The 22873-nt window shown below is 42.4% G+C and overlaps 1 non-coding gene across 1 annotated transcript; it reads right to left on the bottom strand.

The window, feature by feature from the left end:
* Positions 1–6521: 6521 nt before the first annotated feature.
* Trnap-agg (transfer RNA proline (anticodon AGG)) lies at positions 6522–6593 on the bottom strand. The gene has a single exon. It is a non-coding gene; the product is annotated as a tRNA-Pro (tRNA).
* Between the last annotated feature and the right edge of the window lie 16280 nt (positions 6594–22873).

Raw genomic sequence — 22873 nt, 5'->3', positions numbered from 1 at the left:
TCTGGGACTTATGCGTCCGTCCAAATTGACTGGCAAAACCGATCGACCTCCTTTAATATGGAAGTGTAATATTGACAACGACGGAAGACAGTCTTTGAGCTTTTATTTTTAGAACAGTGTACTAAGAGTTTTATCAGCGAAAGGGTTAATACGCTACGTGTCTATTCGTTAATGTTACGCAAAGCGCAGTAATTAAACATTGACGAGCACTGTTGTTTCACAGAACTCCTTGCACACTTTCGCAGCGGTTATTCGCAGTGTAATGCGTGTCAAACAACGTTTCGTCTGAATCCACTTTGAATCTGATGCCAAATTTTTACGTAAAAAAAATTTATAGTATATCCTTTCTTAAATCTGAACCGTCTCGTTCACACAAATCATGAGTCGTTTGTTCTGGCACCAAATCCCAAATACATAATAATTTTTCTCAGCGTTTCCTTACAAGCCTTAGAGTCCAGTGTAATGCAACAAAAACTGAAGTTTCCGCAAAGCGTTTATTTATTTTAATGTTCCACACCTTTTCCGTTAGCGCTATCATTCCTTTCTTTTTACCGTCGTCAATAAATTTATTGACATTGACAGCAGGAAACAACGAAAGGATTTTCCTCCACCACTTTCCATACTTGTACTGCTATGTAACAAAGCGCGCCGCTTTGAACTGAAACGCAGCTCTACCTAGTCACGTGAGCAAGTTTTTTTTATTGGCTTTCGGGACGTGCTCATACATCCATCTCATGTGAAGAATGTCAATTATGACGACACGAACGTAAGGACAACACAACATTCAATCGCCGAGCTGAGAAAATCTCTGACCCGGCCGGGAATCGAACTGGGCACCTTTTGGTTAGCAGTTCGCCACGCTACAAGCACAGCTACCGAAATACGTGACCAGTTTAGCTCCCGCTATCGCCGAGTTCAGGGTTCGCTTCGTCGAGTTCAAAATGGTTAAAATGGCTCTGAGCACTATGGGACTTCACATCTGAAGTCATCAGTCCCCTAGAACATAAAACTACTTAAACGTAACTAACCTAATGACATCACACACATCCATGCCCGAGGCAGGATTCGAACCTGCGACGGTAGCGCTCGCGCGGTTCCAGACCGAAGCGCCTAGAACCGCTCGGCAACACCGGCCGGCGCTTCGTAACAAGTGTTTCACGTAGACAGTAGTGAGATAACAAGTGGTAGTGCTACTCTATTTGACTGGTCTGACGTATGGGCAATTTCCAGGACAAAAAATGTATATAACACGCAATAATTCCCAGAATAAGAATGGAACTGGTTTCCTTTCTAGGCGAGTATTTGTCTGAACCAGGAAGGAAAATGTTTGCTTAAAGCAGTTTTGCCGTAATATACGAATTAAAGCTTTTGTGTCAGGAAAAAAAATTCGCAACTAAAGGTAATGGGTGCAGATATTCGCCATTTGAAACTGTCACTGTTGTGATGGAGCAGCAGTAGGCCAGCTGTGCAACACCGGCAGCAAGCTGCGCGGCGTCGTAACAAGTAGTTTCCCACACTCTGCCTCGCCACCTGCCACCCCTATGCAGTGACTTAACGGCCTGTGTTCGTTTTTGCTAAAGGAAGTGGTGTCCGGTACTGGAGCTTCCCACGGTGTTTTGTCGAATAAAGGGTGGAAGTGCTGCGCGAGAACCGCAAGTCACGAGTCTGAAGAGTCCTCCCCCCTCTGGTCTTATTTCAAAGGTGTTGGATTGAGAACGATTTAACATCGACCTTTTGCGCTTAGTTTCCGTCGTCGTCGATGTCGTCCTCGTTATTGTTGTGACTGTTCCAAGTGGATTCATAGCTGTAACGCACGCTTAATGTTAGATTTGCTATAAGTTAACCAAGGGCCAGTCAAAATATCCAAACCTTTCATGAGTCGTATAATAATATCTTAACATTCCTCTCTTGTGCGGATACGAATACGTGATGGAAATATACTTCGTAAAAGAAATACATTGTGGAACAGCGAATTGAAATGTTGCTTATAACATACAAATATTTATGTCGCTATTCGTAAGTGCTTCGGTTTCTTTGGGTGTGTTTTCAAAATTTGTTCCCTACTGGTCACTCAGTAGCGACCTTAGATTCCTTGTTATTGTCACTACACGCTAACTGGCGACCAGTGTTTGATGCAACTGAGTGCTTTACTGAAATGTACAAACCACAAGATTTTTTTATATCTTCTATGTATTGTTCTACACTGATGATGAGATACCTCAAAGAAGGGTTGTAGTTACATTTGGCAATGACAATTGTTTGCTTTTCAACTTTTAGTTGTAGAGGATACAGAAGCCAGGCTGAAAACTCTAGTCATGAACTAAACCATATCGGGAACGTAATACAGTCCACTTAAATTTTTTAAAAAAAACCTTGTTACATCATTAGTAGGAAAATACCCACATGGTTAAAAAATATGTATTTTTAATGAACTTGTCGAACAATTTTTTCAACGTAACTATTTAGTCTGCTGTATTAGTTATAATTCTAAATATTTCAGGCTGCGTGCGGATCATTTAAACACAATCTGAAAGGGAAAAAGAACTACAGAAAGTCCACTAAAAAGATACAAAGTTATGGCTGCACCAGTACTTCTTTATGGATACAAAACAAGGATAGTGGCGGAAAAGGATGAAAGCCATATAGAGGCGGCAGAGTTTAATTTACGATCAAAGGATATACTGTTACAAGATAGGTGAACAAGTAAGAGAAGAGTTCAGAATTTTTGACATCGTAGTTGACGCCATTTCCCGGTAAATAGTACTTTCGTTTTCATAATAATGGAAAACACCACCTGGATCGCCCCATGTGATGGTACCCGGTCCTCCCATTGGCGGGGTTGTGGCAGAAAGTTGGCGTCTCCCACCCAGCAATACCGTGGTTGCGTCCCTAGCTCAGCATAATAACGTGGGAGGTGACCACACATACTACGTAGTAGTTTACATAACTGCTCGTGCCACTGCCTGAGGCTAAGTTAAAATGATGGAAGCAGAACACAATAAAAAAATTTTACCACTTCCATGTACAGCATAAATGAAGAAGGAAAGAGACTGATGGATTTCTGCAAGAGAAATGGTTAAGTGATATATGCATCATGGTTTCAGAAGAAGAGAGACAAAGTCACATGGCCAGCAGCAATCTGGCATAAAAATCTTTGGACTACATGCTGTATGATTGGGAAACGAAGAGGACTTTAACGGATATAAAGTCACTACCATCTGAGACATTGAATAGTGATCACTGGCTACTGGTGATGAGCACGATAATCATGGAGGAATGGAAGAAGGTAGAGAACCACTAAAGGGGAATTAGAGTATGGAAACTGGAGGAAAAGGAAGCCAAGGAAGAACTCCAGGAGATGACGTTCCTCAATATAGAAAAGGCATTTAATAGCGTCTGTAGATCAAAGGTCTGGGAAGCAGTAGAAAAGAAGGGAGTGGAAAAAGAGACAAGAAACAGAGATGTATGGTGGAAATCTGTGTGAAAGTGGGAAATGAAAGGACAAATTGGTTCCAGCCAGCAAGTGATGTGAAACAGGACAGTGCATTGTCACCTCTCCTCTTCATTGCGGTCTTGCGTGATATAACAACGAAGTTGCAGAAAAAGAGGAGTTTAGCGTTCCTCGTCCCTTCGACAACGAGGTCATTAGAGACTGAACACAAGCTCGTATTAGGGAAGGATGGAGAAGGAAATGGCCATGCTCTTTTGAAGGAACCATCCTGGCATTTGCCTTAAGCGATTTATGGAAATCACAGGAACTAAAAAATCGTGGTTGGATGCGGGTTTGAACCATCGTCCTCCCAAATGCGAATCCAATGTACTAACCGCTATGGTACCCTCCCTCCCCCCTCCTCGATATGAATTGATGATATGGGAAAATAGGGAGGAGGAGATTCACGAACAGCTGAATGCTTGGGAAGAAATTAAGAGACGGTATGGAATGAAGTTAAATGTAAATAAATGTCAGATAGTGGTTATAATTAGAAAGAAAGTGGGAAAAGTATTGGAGACGAACAGCTGAAGGAAGTGGAACGTATCAAAGCACTTGGGAAAAATTGAAGAAATGAGGAAGAGATCAGTGAACTTGGGAGACTAGCAGAATCATCCCTGAGATGTGTTAGGAGCCTGTTTTGGAACGAAGACGTCCCACAAAAAAGCAAAGAAGTTATATATGGAAGTTACAACATCCCTTTTACTGACCTATGCATCTGAAGCATGGATAATAAAGGCATGTGAAATGAAGTTCCTCAGAGTTAGGATAGGAGTAACAAGGAGAGATAGTATGAGGAATGAAAGGGTAAGGGAAATAGTAAGAATTATCCTTGCCGAACTGGATAGAAACATCAAGGATAACATTGTGTGGACACTTACAAAAAGTCGAAAATAAGAGGATTCCCAAGAACGTAACATGAAATGGAGAAGCGAGAGAAACGACCATGGGGAAGACAAAGGTATAGATGACTGTTGATGACTGTTGCGAGGACTGTACCGATGTGCCTGTTGCTGGAAACTGATGACGACGACGACGACGACGACGACGACGGCCGCTGTCGATATGACTAGCAGACCACCATCAGATCTGCCGCTGCTAGTGGTAAACTAATGCAGCACTACATCTGAAGACGATCCGGTAGTCAGAGTGAAACAGGTCATCATTAATTTAAAAAAAAAAGGGAGAATCCAGGCAGTATTTTTCATTCATTTTTCACATCAGTATCAAAATAAAAGATGGTTAAAGGAAGTGGAAGAAACATGGAAATAAGATGGGAACTAGCAGAATAAATAAATTAGTTCACAAGCCTGTGGGTCCAAGGAATACTGGAAGACCTAGAGAAATAGGGGACTGGTGTCAATCAGAATGCGTCATTCCCCTAAATTTCTTGAAATAGAACAGGAAGAATGAGACTCACGGATATTTCTTCTGTCTAAAGAAACAAAAATGATGTCACAGCCAACTTATTGGCGTTTAATTTCGTCTTCCTCTCAATTGCAGGTAATGAAATTTTGCATCAAAAAGATCATATGATCCGGTGTCAAGGGTGCAATATAAGTAGGTTGGCAGGTGCTGCGGAAGGATCAGTCGAGATGTAGATGATTTCCGAATAGCTGATACGTTGCATGCTGTGTGCTTAACTGGATAGACATCAAAACTCATAAATAGTCTATGGGCAGTATGTGCAGTTTTAAACTTAATAAAAAGCACACAAATTTATGAAGCCCTCTCCCCCTCGAACTTAGTAAAATACGCTATATATGTTGTTAAGACGCGTCAGAGAGCAATGACAAGAATTTTATGTGAAACGTTCATCAAAGGAATGTGACTAGTTCACCCAACTTGAAATCTCCCACTCCTTCTTGTCTAAATTTTAAAATTTAGAGTATATCTCCTCACCTCTTAAGTTTAAAAATACAGCATGCAAAGACAAAACGAAAAAAAAGGTCATAAAACAATATGCAAACATTCGATCGCGTATGCTGATGATATGAAGTTGTCTTCAATAACTTCAATACCAAATATAATCGCCAGACCTGTCCCGAAATCTCAATAAATTTTGATAAGATATTAAGGCTGCAGAGGCACAGAAATTAGTGTCCAGACACAAGTGGATCTGCACTGTCAGTTACATATTAAAGGGTAAACCACAATACTCACTTGTTTTTGTACGGCTTACCTTTCCAGAGTTCATTTGAAGCCCTCTGGGTTAGAGGAGCTTGTAGAAATCAGATATTTGGTGATAAAGTACATTTTTTTTTTTTTTGAAATTTTGTGTGAGACAGTAGATATTTCAGACCATTAACGCCACGAAATTCGAAATCCTTCGGTTATCTAATTTGTGTACATGAGGAAAACTATAGTAATAGCAATCCTGGACGTGTTGTTACGTCACGCACGTCATCATCTGCTTCTGCGTCCAGCTTCACATATCGCCAGTCACTTTTCAACGTGTTGGGTTGCAGTTCGATTAATCAGCGCTTTCTAGTCGAGTAGGTATGATGCAGCATAGGTATTTCATGTTATCATGATCTTATGATGAATGGTGACTTTTTGAATCTCTAGTACATACATTCAGCGTCTTGGAAGTACATTATATGTACAAAAAGTTCACTATCAGTTTTTTACTTTAACGGTCTGCTGGAGCGCTCAGTATCATTGGTACATCTCAAAAGAAAGGAGCAGTTGACTACTCCTAAGCCACATCTATCATAGTCTGACTGCAACAACAAACATTGACTAAGCTTATGTGCACGTGTGGGAAGGAGGATTACAAATCTCCCGATGGAGAATACAAGCAGAAATTGATCTAATTTCTGAGCAATTCTGTGTCTGGTATGTAACAATAAAATACCTCGCTGGACGTTCGAAACACAAGTAATTTGCTTTATTTTCGACCATTTCAAACAGTTGTGCATTTGATCGCTAGCAGTGATGTATCCAAACCATCAAGTAACATGATATTGAATATTTTGCGACAGTTACAGGAGACGGATAACCAAAGCGAAATAGAAGGGAAAAAAATTAAGGGCTCGTCCGGGATTTGAACCCGGGACCTCTCGCACCCTAAGCGAGAATCATACCCCTAGACCAACGAGCCAGTTGATAAATCTTATTTTGAATAGGCACAATTCTACGTGTCAAGCATAAAAATTAATGAATACCTGGAATTGTAATATTAATATGTGACTTTGTGCTGTTAATGGGTTACTGATTCTACTGAACGATAGTGTTCACTGTGAATACTTTTTTTTTCCAGTGTCCATCGACGAGGCTTTATCGAATTGCAGATATTGTACATCCATCGGAAAGGTCTGTTAATCTTACAATCTTCTTTTGAGCGTTGCTTCAATTGCGAAAACTGAGCCTTTGTTTAAAACATATAGCACTGGCGCCACATAGCAGGCCCGTGGTAAGGCCTGCTGTTATGTATTGTTTCTGCTATCGCAGAATACACGTCCCTGGCAGAAAACACAGGAAATGATGTTCACACTGTTCTCTTCTTTGAAAGCCTGATGTTCTTCACGTAATATTTGTCTGTGTAGGTAAAGTATGTGTCAGGCGGGTTATAACCAGCGAATTACCACTCGTGGCGAAAAATACGGAAAAAACATTTGCTGTACGATATAATTTATTAGGCTTAGTTTTTTTTCTCCCATCTCTCATCAGACGACTTAAGAGCAGCAAGTTCTGACTGAAGGAAAGCTTGAAAACTTACTCATTGAATTTTTGCTAATTCGTTACCATCATGCAGAAAATTCACTTTGTTTTAAGCATTGGTTGTGTTTGTGTAAAAATCGCCGCTTCTTTTTGTTGTTGCAGTTATTGCTTAGATTAGTAAAATAGAATGATTATGTTTAAGTAAATGTTATATTTTTACCCTTTTGTGGTTTCCGTAAAATGTACAATGACCCAGTTGCAGTGTGTACCAGAACAACCTGTTATTTATGAGCCCGATTTTACGGTAGTGTTACAGACGCACATCCTTTTTCGAACAACTGATTCTTATTTCTGTTACCCAATGTGTACATGTAACTTATTAAAACATGTGCCCGTCGGTAGATGTTTCATAATAGTATGTTCGGTCGTAGATGAGCTCTAAATGTCACGTTCGCTTCAGCTAGAACATTGCAAGTTATCATCGTCATATAAACTGCAGCTAAAATTTAACTATTCGTTTTAGTCTCCACTGAAAGATTTTAGTGCTAGTAGAGCGGGTATACGATCACATATGTAATACAGGTGTTTTAAGTTGCAGAGAACTATTTTTCCGCTGCTTTGCGCGTACCTCCCACAACCTGCTGTGCAAAGTAAGCAGTGATGCAGAAGTTTTTTTTTTTTTTTTCGCATTGCACTGAGTAGAGAGTGATCAAACTAAAAGATATATTGCTGACACACCTGCACATCGTGACGTCACCACTCGTTAATCCCAGATGTTCCGGTAAGAGGAACTACAGTGATTCACTTCGTTACATTCATTTAAAACATTCATTGAAGGAAGACTGCCTTTGAATATCGTGTCATTTAATTAATTTCTAATTTAATCTGTCTCTCTTCCATTGACGACGCCTTGAAAAAGTGTACTAACGAGTTTCTTATACAGTGTTACTGACAAATAAAATAGATTTTACTATATTGTCGTTTCTTTGATTCCTTCGCTCAGTATCACTTTTATGAAAAGCAAACTTGTATACTGTAAGCGTAAGCCTTCGATGAATGCGTCTCAATTTTTTCCCCTCCCCTTTGGTACCTCCTTGAAACATACATAAACCATTGAAGAATGAAAGACGTTTCGTAATATTGACAAAAGTTCGTATCGTGCATGTTTGATGCTTATATTTATAAAAGTAAAGTCATGTAGCACTGCCAGTTGTAACCTAAATATGAGTTTCATTTACACCATTTCTTTCCTCCAAAGACTATACTACCCATTCCTTTTATGCAGATGCTCTTGCTATTACTGCACAAGGAAAGAGTTTTGAGTGGAAGGAAAACTGGAAAACAGTGTCTGTATATTAACCAATAGAATTCCCTGAAAGCCAACCTCTTGACAACACAAGTTAGACCTTCGCGCAAATCAGGCGAACAGGTAACTGAACTTTTCGTGATTCCGGACCAATATGGAACACACATACAAACCAACATATCAGGGTATTCTGCTGGACAGGTCACTGATATGCAGAAGTCACTGGCAGAAAACTTGCCAAAATGTTGCCGCTGTGAACATCACCTTGAGGAAACTAGCGAATATTAGTGGGGAGACAGACCACTTGTGCAGGGTGAGTCAAAAAGGCCATTATAGCTTTGAAATGATAAAGAATTTATTAAGGTAACTTACAGAATCGGCAGACGTGCCATTTTGTAGCAACCAACCTTAAGTTTGATTCACGTAGTGCATCAGTATCCCATTTCGGCACCAGGATCGTCAGTGTAGCACACATTTAGAATGGCTACTTCCACTAATAACTGGTGCTGAGTGGGCTCGCTATGTGTTTTATGAAACGAACTCTCCAACAACTGCTGGCGTAAATTTTGCACTGAATACGGTTAAGAACCTCCAAGTAGGCCTGCAATTTATTCTTGGCACTAGGACTTGGTTGTGACGATATCTGTTGGTCCATTATGGCCAGGGGGCAAGGGCTGCTTAAGAAATTGTCAGTATCAATAAAATTCACCAACAACCGTGTACTTTAAGATCAAAAGAATACAATTACAATTGCTGTCACGATTTCAAATGAACGAGTGAATTCACGATATCCAATTATTTATGGCGCTATACAAGTTCGTTTATTTGGATAGAAGCGTATGGTGCCTGAAGATATTATAATGAAATGCCGAAACTGGTAGCCTTGAGAATAAAATTAAGATATCTTAAAGTACATGGCTCTTGGTGAATTTGATTGACATCGATAATTTGTTGAGATGGGTTGTCCACTGCGATATATCACCTATTCTTTTTCATGGAGAAAACTGTCTCTGGTATTGTGTGTCTGGATATGCTTGAAAATTTTGTAATTCCACAGATCGATGAATATAACTGAGATGGAATGGTTTACTGCCAGCGAGACGCTACACCACCTCATATCCTCAGAGAAGTCCGAGGTTTCGTCAATAATTGCTTCCGAGATCGGTAGATTGCCCCCGAAGATCCAGTTGTGTGGCCATCTCGCTTCCCAGACTGGACACCACTAGACTAATTTCTCCAGGATTTCGTTAAGGATCGTGTGTATGTTCCTACTCGACCAAACAGCTGAGCCGACGTGCTAAATGGAATCTACGCTGCACTGCACAAGTTACATCCGATTGTTGCAATGAGTGAGGGGAGAAACTGATTACCAGTGGGACGATTAGTGCATCATAAATTATGATAGACACATCAAACCAAAATGACAGTTGAGACTTTTACGTGAAACTTGATGATGTTTTTGCTACAATATGACAAATCTACTGATTCTGTAAGCTATCTCAATAAATTTCTATATCATTTCAAAGTTGTGAAGTCCTTTTTGACTCAACCTGTATTAAAAACAGGTGTCCAAATGCTTTTCACATCGGAATATGCATACCCCATATGGTCCAGATTCGCACAAGGCAAAAAAGTCAATCCTAAATGATACATGCAAGCTAACATCAGGATGCATGAAACCCAGACCACTTGGGAACCTATATAAAGCGGCTTGATTCTCAGACCCTGAATCCCAAAGAATTGCACATGAACATGCAGAAAAATTCAAACAAGCGCCTACACGGTGTTTCATGCTGACCTGGGAGACTTAAATTCCGTAAGAGATTCCTCAGTAGCGAGCTAAATGAGCCCCCTAAGTATCCCACCTCACAAGAGATGCCCAGCGTTAATACATAAACTGAAGATTTGGTGAACACTAAATCGCATCAGAACAGATGTAGCGCCAGTAAAAACAAATACAATTAAATAGGATCCTAAAGATGAAGCAGACAACAAATACGACTGTGGTGAAGTCCAGCGGGACATGTACCAACTGTCACACGAGATGTACCCTTGACGACTTACGTCTTGACAAGAAAAAAACAGTGGATGTCCGATATTGGGCTGAAAAACTTTAAAATAAATTTGTGGGACGCGAAAAAGTAAAGTTTCGTTCAGAAAGTGTGAGTATTGTATTAAGCGCAAATATTTTCAGATGATGGCCACTGGGAAACAAAGATGAAAGGGTTGTTCGCGTTGTTGTTGACAGTGTGAGAAAAAGGTACAGGACGCACATAATACTACCTAGGAACTTACGGGATTACAGGTCAGAACAATACAGTGCCTTCCTGAAGCCAGTAGCAGCGACTGTGCTGGCACATACTGTAAGAAACTGTCTTCCAGTCTCCAAACGTGTAATTTATCCTCTAGGTGTATCAGCCGACGGAGGAGTCCCCAAACGACCGCCGTCAAGAGGCAAGACTCGTGCGATCATAATGAATCTCACTCAGCTGACGACGCACTGAGATACGACTGAATAGGCGCTCTGCCGTCAGGACCAGACACACAAGAGAATATGCGGTGGGTCTCGGAACAATGGCGTAATATCCTGCTTACTGAGGAGTGGAGGGCTAATCTGGCGCCTGACAGTCGTCGAAGGAGGCTTGTTACCAGTGCTCGACTCAGGGGCCGCCATCCATCAGAACAGAGAGGCAGGTGAATTCGATATGGTTGAAAGAATGTCAGACGCCTATAATAGCAGTATATGAACCTTCAGTCGGTTATTTAGTTTTTCTCGACTGTTAAGCAACAGGTTGATCATTAGATGTGTGAAATAGAGCATGCACTGCACTTAGCTAGTGATCGTCGTCGTACATAGCTGTCGTCAAACTTTTCTGCTTATGAGCCAATATTGACATTTTAGGACGACACGTTGGGCCTCATCGGAAGGTGTGGGGGAGAGGAGGGGATGTAGTGACCACTCAAAGAGAAATTCAGGTTTCACAAAACCAATGTTATTGATAGTTTACCACCAAAACATTGTGAATCTACATGTTATGATGTATCGTACCAAATATTTTATGTGAAAAAGAAGAGCAGCGGGTGCTGTTGACAGTACCATTGCAACAGGGTATCGTATCTGTTGTTCTCATTTACGGGCAAATATTCCAGCCATCTTCACGCCCTTCTATCTGAAAGAATACCACGCGGCTGCAGCATGCCGTTTTGAATCGGGCTGTTGTATTAGGCCAAACAGAACAATGACGGTTTTTCATAACATAACTTTATTAAATGATAATTGGAACCCTCAGCTGGCGACAGGTGTTGCTGACATACCTCGATAGGGACAGCTGAAAATGTGTGCCCCGACAGAGACTCGAACCTGGGATCTCCTGCTTACATGGCAGACGCTCTAGCCATTCGAGCCACCTAGGACACAGATGAATAGGGCGACTGCAGTGACTTATCCTTTGCACGCCCTCCTGTAAGAACTACATTCCCAACTGTTTACAACCTACATACGTTATGTTCCTAATAGATACCTGTATTTGCCTATCAAAAACACCTGTCGGCAGCTGAGGGTTTCAATTAATTATCATTTGTTCTAGAGAAGCTACACGGTCATCAATGGTATCTGTTCTTTCGAGAAGAGTTACTATCTTTTATATATACTTCATTTATTCATAATTTTCACAACAGGATAGAATGGCAGATGGTAGTTTGTATAGATAAAAGGATGTAAAAGGCAGTCTGATCTGTAATATTTTGCATGTTTCATGGAGCTGAATAACTCTTATTGGAATTAACACCTTGGCTACTTTTTCCGTTTAATTGTGTGGCCACTTTTCCAGATCGGACGCCACATCGGCAATAGTGATGCACTGAAGAAACTGAAATAAATGACAATGGACTGCATTTGTAGGTCAAAAGACGTTGAAACTTTAATATTGTACAAATTATTGCTCTTCATACAAGAGAGGTAACAAAAATGATATAAATGACTTACCTTACGTCAGATGTCTCAAAACAAATAATTAATATTGAACAGTGAAATTCGCCAAACAGCCGTGCCGTTGTGATGTTACTTTATTTTCGCTACGAGTATTGCCAATTCATTATGCTATCTTCAGGCCACACATGCACCTCTCAAAAATAATCGATCTTTGCATACTGAGCCATGTGTTTCTGTATGTTGTGAACCCATAGCTAAAGTGCTTCCTTCGAAGACTTGACTGCAACTTCCAGTATGCCAATATCGATTATTTTTCAGAAGTGCATATGGGGCCGTGAACATGACATAATGAATTGCCGAAACTGGTAGCGAAAGTAAAATAACATCTCAATTGCACAGCTGTTTGAAGAATTTTATTGCTAAATATTTGACCAACCGCTGTTCCATGTCCTCAGTGGGTCAACAGAAACAAAACAAATAAGATTTCGCCAAAAAAAATAAGGGACAAGCATTTTCTGTCAGTCTCACTGGCAACAATGGGGAAGTCTGTTAGAACTCGTCTAACCACGCCTTGGCAAGCAGCAGCGTAATTCAGATCAAAATGTATCGAATGGCCACGTTTCTCGTCCTGGCCACTCTACTACGCCTTCCACTACAATCTTTCTATTCATTGGCTACATACATAAATTATTACATTATATTAATTATCAACAACAATTGCAATACGAGACACGATCAGAAATGTTTAGCAAATGCTTTGAATGTCGTTCTAGTTTATTCATTGCAGTGATTAAAACAGCCTTGGTTTGATTTCACACTACATTTCTACAAATATTATTTTGAATACGACCGTCCGCATAACGCGCATTCACGAATCCATGTTACTTCCAGTTTGACATGTGTACCACAGCAGCTGATGCGTGCTATTTGCACCCGCTCGTGAGTTGTCAGCAAACAATAAAATATTCCACCTCTTATTTCTGTTATCCTTGCAGTGACCACGCTACATACCACTCTGCCCCAGCTCGTGGCCGACTTCACCAACGTCAATTAAAATTGAGCACATCTCAAAACATTACTGTTTCCGTAACTTTTTGTGTTGCTGAATACACTCTTCATTGTGCTAATAGTTGCTAGAAGCATGTTGTTAAAAATGCGGTTGAGAACCGTGGAGCACTCGCAGACCGCATACGGCCCGCAGGCCGCAGTTTGACGACCTCTTTTCCATTGGGATAAAATATACATAAGTAAACCGGCTCCTTACATTAACCCATCTGATCGAGCTTGGAATTTTTCGAAACGTGATGCGTAGCGACGCTGAATCCAATATTCCTTTTTCACCCTACCTCACAGGGGAGCTGAACAGTCAAGGACGACAAAACTTTTACCAACCGTGGACAGCATCCGAAGGAAAGCATAAACATGACGCAGTGCAAGGGGTGCAATATCACCCTCTAAGTGAATGACTGTAAGAGTGACATATTCTTGCCTCATTACTTTCGGATGCATTTATTGGTGTCGCACTCTGTCACGGAAAGTTTTACTGTATATGTCCAAGAGCGTGCTTTCCATGTAGAGCCTGGTAAAATATTACTTTTTCCCACGAAGTGACGTGGACGACAAATTCAGAGAAACTGCAGCTCATGTGGATACGTAGGAAATGGAGTTAGGGGGTATAGGACGGTCTAGAATTTATTTGTTGTGTATACAGGGTGGTCCATTGACAGTGACCGGGCCAAATATCTCATGAAATAGATGGCGTTGTAATAGTCACAAACGTATAAGTACGTGGTATCTATCACGTAACATTCCGCCAGTGCGGACGGTATTTGCTTCGTGATACATTACCCGTGTTAAAATGGACCGTTTACCAATTGCGGAAAAGGTCGATATTGTGTTGATGTATGGCTATTGTGATCAAAATGCCCAACGGGCGTGTGCTATGTATGCTGCTCGGTATCCTCTACGACATCATCCAAGTGTCCAGACCGTTCGCTGGATTGTTACGGTATTTAAAGAACAGAAAGTGTTCAGCCACATGTGAAACGTCAACCACGACCTGCAACAAATGATGATGCCCAAGTAGGTGTTTTAGCTGCTGTCACGGCTAATCCGCACATCAATAGCAGACAAATTGCGCGAGAATCGGGAGTTTCAAAAACGTCGGGGTTGAGAATGCTATATCAACATCGATTGCACCCGCACCATATTTCTGTGCACTAGGAATTGCATGGCGACGACTTTGAACGTCGTGTACAGTTCTGCCACTGGGCACAAGAGAAATTACGGGACGATGACAGATTATTTGCACGCGTTGTATCTAGCGACGAAGCGTCATTCACCAACTGCGGTAACGTGAACCGGCATAATATGCACTATTGGGCAACGGAAAATCCAAGATGGCTGCGGCAAGTGGAACGTCAGTGACCTTGGCGGGTTAATGTATGGTGCGGCATTATGAGAGGAAGGATAATTGGCCCCCATTTTATCAATGGCAATCTAAATGGTGCAATGTATGCTGATTTCCTACGTAATATTCCACCGATGTTACTAAAAGATGTTTCTCTGCATGACAGAATGGCGATGCGCTTCCAACATGATGGATGTCCGGCATATAGCTTGCATGCGGTTGAAGCGGTATGAATAGGATATTTCATGAGAGATGGATTGGTCGTCAAAGCACCATACCATGGCCCTAACGTTCACCGGATCTGACATCCCCGGATTTCTTTCTGTGGGGAGAGTTGAAAAATATTTGCTATCGTGATCCACCGACAACGCCTGACAACATGCTTCACCGCATTGTCAATACGTGTGCGATCATTACGGAAGGCGAACTACTCGCTGTTGAGAGGAATGTCGTTACACGTATTGCCAAATGCATTGAGGTTGACGAACATCATTTTGAGCATTTATTGCATTTATGTGGTATTTACAGGTAATCACTCAGTAACAGCACGCCTTCACAGAAATAAGTTCACAAAGGTACATGCAGCACATTGAAACAACTGAAATAGAATGTTCAAACGTACCTACGTTCTGTATTTTAATTTAAAAAACCTACCTGTTACCAAATGTTCGTCTAAAATTGTGAGCCATATGTTTGTGACTATTACAGCGCCATCTATCACAAAGCGAAAAAAGTGGTCCAACTAAAACATTCATTTTTTTACGTACTACGCGAATATGTAATAAAAAAATGGGGGTTCCTATTAAAAAAACGCAGTTGAAATCTGTTTGACCTATGGCAGCGCCATCTAGCGGACCAATCAATAGCGCCATCTGGTTTCCCCCTTCAAGCTAGACGAGTTTCGTTCGTTGTAGTTTTTCGTTTGACGCTTATTTCGTGAGATTTTGGCCCGGTCACGATCAATGGACCATTCTGTATAGTGTGGTAATTCGAAATTAGGGCTTGATTGGAACTCGGAACCAGATTTCCTTCTTATCTCGGGCAGTCACTGTAAGCATTACCCTCTCTGACCACATCCCCAGACTTAACTCAAACTTCCATTGTCATCGATGTCTTTCACGTGTGATTCATTCTTTCATTCATTTATTAGCAGTCCTTTAGTGTGTTGGACTAAAATGACCCGTTACTGTTCACATTTTTTTCATCTCTCTTACTCCATTACCACGTATTCTCGTCATCCGTGAGGGAGATAAGTGATTGTGGCACAAGAAATATCGCACTATCTTTCTCTTAACACTGATTCTCCAAAGTCACCCAACAGTGCAATAACGACGTCCGCAGTGGGATAACGACGTCCGACGTCGCTTTTCTTCTAGAGATACCCCTTTTAATTTCTGTAGGCCTCTCTGTTACTGCTTCGTATCGGCTTAACCGATCTGTTGCGATCATAGCAGCGTATCTTCAGAGGCTTGTATGTGATTTTCTATACAGATGAAATGTACTTCCTCAAAACACTCGAAAACAAGTCTACAACAGAGGAATCTGTCCCTTTTTAAATCGCTGCTCTGTATTACATGAAAACATGTAAAAGATTTGATGTGTTCACCGCTGATGGCTATCTACTTTCTTCTCGTTATCATTGCTTTATATTTATATGTTTGTAGTGAGCAGTCGCTCATTATATCAAGGGGAAAATCTGTGCAAGTATTTCTGTGTTTCCTTTCGATCTTTGAATGATAAGAACTTCCGTTCTAGTTCCCTGCCCACCGTCTTGACGTGTTTCGAGTGTAGACTGAACATAGTCATAGCTTAGTTTCCTAGAAACTGCGTGAGGAGTCAATCTCAGTCCTTTCTAATTTTATGCCACAGGTAGTCTTATCCCGTATGTTCTTGGTATATCTTCAGTGAGAGATCGAGCGAGGTGGCGCATTGGTGAGTCGCTGTGAGGAGGACAACGGTTCAGATCCTCGCGTTGTCATCTAGAGTCAAGTTTTCATGATTTCCCCAAATCGCTGAAGCCAATACACTCCACTCAAATCGTGTTTTTACCAGGGAAGTTGTGAGGTAGTTCTAATTTCATCCATTCTGTATCTTTTCTTAAAGGCTGCAGAGTCCTAATATGAAGTTTTCTAACAAAATTTCCTGACGCGACGTTTAAAAAATACAGGTAAAAATTTTCATTTTTGGCGGTTTTTTGCTCACGACTCAATAACCATCAACTTTTCTTGAATAACCTACTCATTCAAATACTTCAAATTTCCTACAAATTTTACTACTAGAGTTTTCTATTCTGATGAACTGTTCAGGTTCAAGCGCTAGTTGAGAATGGCATATTTTGCTTGTCAGCACAAAAACCCATTTTCCACTCCAAAAAGTTGATTTATTCTTATAGGCTGTTGGTGAATTCCTCCCAGTTCTCAGTATATATCTTATTTTGATAGTATGTGTAAAGGTAAGGTCATTTTTTTTTCAAAAATTACGTAATAAGTTATTTAATGAATTCCAAAATTGTACAGATTCATAAACAAAAAAGTTGAATTGCAACCAAAAATATTGAAAAATTGTTACATATTTTATTATATTACATGTGAATACACGGTGTCTTTGGCGCATAAGTGCAGATATCTTATCGGTGACTGAGGCCGACAGTGTACTGTCTGCTTCGTTTGCAAAGTTAATTATAGCTATTAGGAGTAATATGTTTTTAGGTTGGTTAGTACCTCCAGGTATTTGTGGCAAGAGCAAGCCATTAAAGTTTATTTTCCCCTGGGCAGCAGGTAAACGAAGTCTGGACAAGACGTGAAACGATTGGTCTCTACTGATAGGTTAGTCCACTTAGTAGCACAGTTACTACTATGTGTGGGGAAAAATGGTTTAAGTGGCTCTGAGCACTATGGGACTTAACATCTGAGGTCATCAGTCCCCTAGACTTAGAACTACTTAAACCTAACCAACATAAGGACATCACACACATCCATGCTCGAGGCAGGATTCGAACGTGCGACTGTAGCAGTAGCGCGGTTCCGGACTGAAGCGTCTAGAACCGCTCGACCACAACAGCCGGCTTGTGTGGAAAACATCAGGCAATAAATTATGTGAAGTGTTTATGGGAAAACTGTTACGCCCAAAGAAGAAAAAAAAAAACAACTAACGCACTGAACTGGGTGGCCATTATCAGTGATAACAATATCTGCACCCCACATATAAAATCATTATATGAGAAAATAAATCATATGAGCCGTTGTGATTTAGAGGATTCTGCCTGAAGTTCTTAAAGACGGTATGTACTGGCACAGGTTCGAGTTGTTCTATCAACAGCATCCGGGTGAGTAAGCAACAAGTTTTGTTCATATCTCTAGGAGAGATGAATGATCGTGAAATAGTTTTTGAAATTAGACGTACCTCCGTGAAATAGATAGTGAAATTAGACATACCTTCCGCTTTCTGTAAGTGTCCTTGTTCAATTTGTACTGGGTCTTCTTTCTTTGGTCTCTCTTTCGTCTATTTGATTGCTGTCCCCCAGGGGCTCGACGTTAGACACAGCCCTTCCCTGTTGTGTAGATCAGGGAGCAATTGACTCCACACTGCATTGAGAGCCTTTACAAGAAATGGCTGGAGTATCGAGCCTGGTGCAGGGTTCAAAGTGATTGGCACTGGCACGAGACCCCTCCTTGCTGTTTCCCACTGCTCTCGTTCAGGTCTCCTTGTTGCTTATCGAATATGGTTTGACTGTATCACCACTGCTGCATCCAAAAATAAACTATCAGTGAGTGTAGTGCAGCAGCTTCAGAGGGGGTTAGTAAACAATGTTATTTTTACTATCGTTCGATGAAGATACGTTTTTCCTGTATCTTAAATTGTTTAGACTGGTCTCATGTCGTTTCCCATAGAGAACCATGAGAAATATGCCCCCTTCTTCGGAAATCTCGTCCTGGTGTGCATGAGAGTCTTTGAAAGCAGCATTGAGTGGTTGCAAGTCAGTGTTGTTCTTCAGGACTTTCCAATGATTAAAGAAAGCAGAGTTGGTGTCACAAGCAGTCATCACGTGCAAGATACCTGCAGGGGGCTCGCCGCACTTCGGCTGGTTCGTGCTTGACTACCATGGGTCCCAAGCCTTTGCAGCATCTTCCCCCTTCGGTGCTGCACGTCTATCCTCTTGCTATTCTTTTTCCCCTCCCTTGGGGAACATGTTGGGGTGTTTTTGGGAATGTTCCTCACTGTCTGTAGCTGACATAAGAACAGCCTCACCATTGTCTTTCGTTCCTTTTTCCTTTCTTCGTTCACCTTCTCCTATCCTTTCTCCGCTTTGGCGTTTGAGGCTCCTGTGTTTTTCTTCTGCATGTCGTCTCCTGAAGGCCAGCCCACGCGTCTGACACGTAACAGATGACTGGGTAACGCGTAATTCCCAGCACCAGGTCGACAGGCAGGGTTCACACGTACTTCCTGGTACAGGCCAGGCCCAGGGAGGAGTGATTGCCTGAGCTGCTACCTTCCCAAATTGCCGATTGGTCCCTCTGTCGGGTGTTCGGGAAGTGTGACCTGAGGTGTGAACAGTCACCTAAGGCGGGTGCACCTCTTGTGATGGGGGCCCCGAGTTCGAAAAGCACGCCATCAGAGACTGGCAGTCATTAGGGATTTCCTCGCAATGAGCCAGTCATCATCTCTGCAGTCCACGTCTACCAAACGTAAACGGAATGAAGCTCCCGATTCAAAGACCCTCCCAGCTGCACCATGGTTCTTCATGGTTGCGCATACTGAAGACTTTTGCAATAGTAAATGCACTTGCGAGCCCTGTGAAATCCTGCTCTCGTTTATGAAATGGCACTTCGCTTTGGAGACAACTTCTGAATCTAAAGCACAAAAAACTGCTTGCCCCTTCGCTCCACCACAGCTATCCTGTTCATGTCGAGGCCGGAAGAACTTGGAATTCTTCCTGTGGAGTTATTTACACTAGGCTGCTGGACCATCTGACCAAGGCCGAAATCCAAACATACCTCTCTGATAAGGGTGTCATTGCCTTCCATTGGGTGATGAAAAAGGTAGATGCCTCCTTAATGCCCACATACACTTTTTTCTCCCCTTTGATCGAGTGGTGCTTCTGTCTACGATCAAAGCAAGCTATGAAGTTATCACAATCTGACTGTACATTCCAAACCCAATCCACAGTTGTCAGTGTCATCGTTTCAATCTCACTTGAATGTCTTGTCGACTCCTTGCCAAATGTGTATCCTGTGGTAGGGATGCACACGAGGGCGACTGTCCACCTTCTGCCCGCTGTATCAACTGCGGTGGCGACCATGCCGAGATTGTCCTGTATGTATCGATGAGCGAGCTGTCCAGGAGATCTGGGTAAAGGAAGGAGTATCTTACCTATGACTCAAAAGTTATTGACTAAACCCTGTGTTCTACCATCTGGCGCTTACAGTACTGTTCTTGCTACATCTCGCTCCATGAAGAACTTGACCACACAGACATGTGACCTCAAATTCAGCTCTGAGGTTTTGAAATCGCCTAGTGTCATGGTAGCATCACCATCCCCTCGTCCAGCTATGCAACACGCTATCAAACTCTCGCATCGTGGAGCATAGTCACCATCTACAAACTGGCAAGCCGGAAAGGACAGAAGGAATACTCCCATGAAGACTTCCTACATCCTTCCAACCAACAAACATCTGAGGCTTCCTCTGTTATCCAGAAATGCACAAAGAAGTCCAACAAAGGCAAGCAGTCTTCTCCTTCACCAACTCGAAGATACTCTTCGACAGTGTCGCCACATGATACCCTTGCCCATCTCGTCTTCATGTCACTGGTGTGCATCACCAACCGTTTTCTGTGCTGGACTCTGCAGCCCGACAGCAGAAGTAAGTCGACGCTCCTGTGGACCTCATGGAAGAGGATCCTCCTGTGTCTGTGCCCTGTAGCAGCGAGTCTTTACAGGCTGGCACTCAGCAGCTGCCGAGGTGACACTCCTTCATTTTTTACTCGTAATGACTGTCCTGCAGTGGAACATTTGTGGCCTTTGGTCCATAAAAGTGGATTTACGGCTGCTTCTAGAATCGCAGTGTCCACTTGTACTCTGCCTTCAGGAAACCAAATTGCGTCCTCACAACTGCTTTGAGCTTTCGCCATTCTTCCTTATCTGATTTGACCTTCCCCTCGCCGCCCCCCCCCCCCCCCCCACTCGAAGTCGGTATTCCATCTCATGGTGGAGCCAAGCTGCTCATGTGGGATGACCTTCATAGTCAAACCATCACCCTGACTACCGTCTTCAAGCTGTTGCAGTTAGCTTTTTTCCTTTCTCACTTGACCTATTCCCTTTGTACAGTTTACAGCTCTCCATCACTTGATGTCACCAGGACAGACTTCCTCCAGCTTATTGGGCAGCGACATCATCCATTTCTGCTGTTCAGTAACTTTAATGCGCACCATCGCCATTGGCTTTCTCCCAGTACCTGTCTGAGAAGTTGCCCTCTTGGCTGACCTTAATCAGCCTCGTCTGTCTTAACACAGGAGCACCCAGTTTCCTTTGACTCCTCGCACAGCTATTTCCATTTGGACCTATCCTTCTGCACTGCCCAGCTTTCACATAATCGCGAGTGGTGTTTTCCATCTGACACGTACTTGGGCGACCATTTCCTGTATGCTATCCATTTGCTGACTCGTATCCACTTGATGCACACCCAAATGGTAGCTTACTAAGGCCCGCCGAACTGCCCTTGCGGTTCTAGGCGCTACAGTCTGAAACCGAACGACCGCTACGGTCGCAGGTTCGAATCCTGCCTCGAGCATGGATGTGTGTGATGTCCTTAGGTTAGTTAGGTTCAATTAGTTCTAAGTTGTGGGCGACTGATGACCTTAGAAGTTAGGTCGCATAGTGCTCAGAGCCATTACTAAGGCCGAATGGATTTCCCCAATTGTGATGAGCAGGTGGAATATGTTACAAACATTATCCTTACCACTGCAGAATGTTCCATTCCTCACACTTCATCTTTACCAGACCGTGTCTCGGTCCCTTGGTGGACTGAGGCTTGCCACAACGTAATTCGCACGCGGGGACATGGTCTCCACATTTTTAATCGTCATCCTACGATGGCAAACTGCATTTGTTATAAACAGATGCATGCAAAGTGTCGTTGCGTTCTTCAGACTAGCAAGAAAGCTATATGGATTTCTGTCACTAGTTCTTTTAGAAGTTCCACTCCCTCTTCCAGCGTGTGGGCTGACCTCCAACGGCCTGACTATAGCAGACGATGTCATCATGGGCCCTATTGTATCTCCAGCACCTTGGGCCGCCATTTTGCGGAATTGCGAGCTCCTCACACTATCACCCTGCCTTACTCCATTGGAAACTGGGTGAAGGAGGCTCAGGCGATACCCTTCTCTTCTCAGAATCATGAGTGTTACAATCTTTCCTTTACTATGCTGGAGCTAGATCATGCTCTCACTTCATTCTGATCCTCTACCCCAGACCCTGACTATGTTCACATTCAGATGTTGCAGCACCTTTCTCTTGCAGGGAAATATATTTTGCTTAACAAGTACAGCAGCATCTGGACAGAGGGTATGTTTCCCAGATCTGGCATATAGCCACTGTTATACCCATACCTAAGCTCGATAAGGACAAACGTCTTCCTTCTTGCTCCCACCCCTCTATCTCTCACCAGCTATTTTTGCAAGGTGATGGAACATATTATTCATGCCCGGCTGGTATGGTGGCTTGAGTTTCACTATTTACTGACGCCTGCACAGTGTGGATTTCGAGCACGCCGTTCTGCAGTTGGCCATCTCATCACTTTGTCCAGCCATGTCGTGAATGGTTTTCTGCGGAAATCCCAAACTGTGGCCGTGTTTTTCGGTTTGATGAAAGCCTATGACATCTGCTGGAGGACTGGTATCTTCTGTGCTCTCTACACATAGGGCTTCCTTGACTGCCTGCCCAATTTCCTTGAGGAATTTTTAAAATACCAAACTTTCAAGGTACATATGTGTTCTTCCGTGTCGGACACCTTTCTCCAGGAAAACGGTGTGTCTCAGGGTTCCGTCCAGAGCGTCGTCCTCTTTGCTAATGCCATT

This window comes from Schistocerca gregaria, chromosome 2 (assembly GCF_023897955.1).
Source record: "Schistocerca gregaria isolate iqSchGreg1 chromosome 2, iqSchGreg1.2, whole genome shotgun sequence".
Lineage (NCBI taxonomy): Eukaryota > Metazoa > Arthropoda > Insecta > Orthoptera > Acrididae > Schistocerca > Schistocerca gregaria.
Note: the sequence above shows the minus strand (reverse complement) of the source record. Positions and strands in the feature narration are given on the sequence as shown.